Source organism: Lissotriton vulgaris, chromosome 4_1 (genome assembly GCF_964263255.1).
Source record: "Lissotriton vulgaris chromosome 4_1, aLisVul1.2, whole genome shotgun sequence".
Lineage (NCBI taxonomy): Eukaryota > Metazoa > Chordata > Amphibia > Caudata > Salamandridae > Lissotriton > Lissotriton vulgaris.
In genome coordinates this window covers 1,416,475,743-1,416,477,085 of record NC_141691.1, presented here as the reverse complement: position 1 = coordinate 1,416,477,085, position 1,343 = coordinate 1,416,475,743, and the positions used below count along the sequence as shown (strand labels likewise).

The window sequence follows — 1,343 nt, the reverse complement described above, 5'->3', positions numbered from 1 at the left end:
GATATATCCAAGTAGTTCAGATTGAATAGGCAAACTGTACTGGATTTATGTCATCAGCTGGAACCAGATCTTCATCCTCACAACAGAAATCACACTTCAATTGTAAAACTCATGGCAGTACTTAATTTTGTGGCCTCCCTTCCTACGGCTGTAGCAGATGTAGATTAGCTAGATGTTGTAGGGGCAGAGTAAGGGGTAGATGGTGGTGGGGAAGGCCTGCATATATGGTTATAACTGTCCAGCAGCATCCCAGTCAGGGTCCCCATAGGAAGGGGTAGATGGTGCTGGGGAAGGCCTGCATATATGGTTATAACTGTCCAGCAGCATCCCAGTCAGGGTGCCCATGTTGGAGTTGTGAGCCTCCATCTGATGATTGAGCTCCATCTACAACTGCTTCATCTCCCAGAGCTCGGTGAGTATCTGGCCCATCATGTCTTGGGACTGATCGTAAACTCCTAAGACTTGGTCGATGGTGGCCTTGATGACAGGGACTCCAGTGGCCTCACTATGCTGGCCCACAAACTCCCTCCTATGACCCCTAACCCCACAACCCTGTGCCCTTGGCCCACCGTGCCCCATCCAACTAGCTCCTGGGTGAGCTGGATCTGGCGGTGCTGTGGTCTCATCACCCAGGACTGGGGGGCACATGATTGGTGTCAAAGTGGAAGGAACTCAGGAAGTGGAGTCTTGGGTTTGCTGAGGTGTTACAGCTGGGGTAGGAGATGTCTGTGTGGGTGCAGTGGGTGACGAGATGGACCAGACTCTCATTGTCCTCCAGATTAACAAGAGTGTTGTCCTCACTGACGGCTTGATCCTGGGCTGGAGTGGAGGCCACTTCAGAGGCGGATTGCTGGCCGTGTGCTCTACCAGTTGGACCTATTGAGAATTTGAGAACATTTTTATTAGTAAAAGTATGTATTGTACATTCAAATCTTTTGAGACAAACAGTGTGGATACACAGAAGACAAAATAGGTAGAGATTATTGTGATGATAGTTTTCAGTCATGTGGAGCATATTACCCTCACTTTTAGAAATTTCAAATAGTAAAACTTCAAATGAGCAGGTAATAAGATATCCTGAAATTTTCATGAAGTGATTAGGAAGTATACCTAATATATACCAGCCATTTAGCCCCACACAATGTAGACATGAAATGTGTACTTGACAATTCCAAGGCCCAGCTGCCTTCATAATAGTCATTTCCACAAGTTGGATGTATGTTTGGCATTAGTCATCATGTGAACAGTGCAGAGTCACTTTTTGCAAGTACCACTTATATTCAGCATAGTAATTTACATACCCTACAATTTTTGTGTCAACACAGTTTGATTTGTGAAATTCA

At 45.6% G+C, this 1,343-nt stretch overlaps 1 pseudogene; it reads right to left on the bottom strand.

Annotated features, from left to right (window-relative positions):
* Positions 1 to 228: 228 nt before the first annotated feature.
* LOC147724063 (uncharacterized) lies at positions 229 to 1,006 on the bottom strand (annotated as a pseudogene).
* Between the last annotated feature and the right edge of the window lie 337 nt (positions 1,007 to 1,343).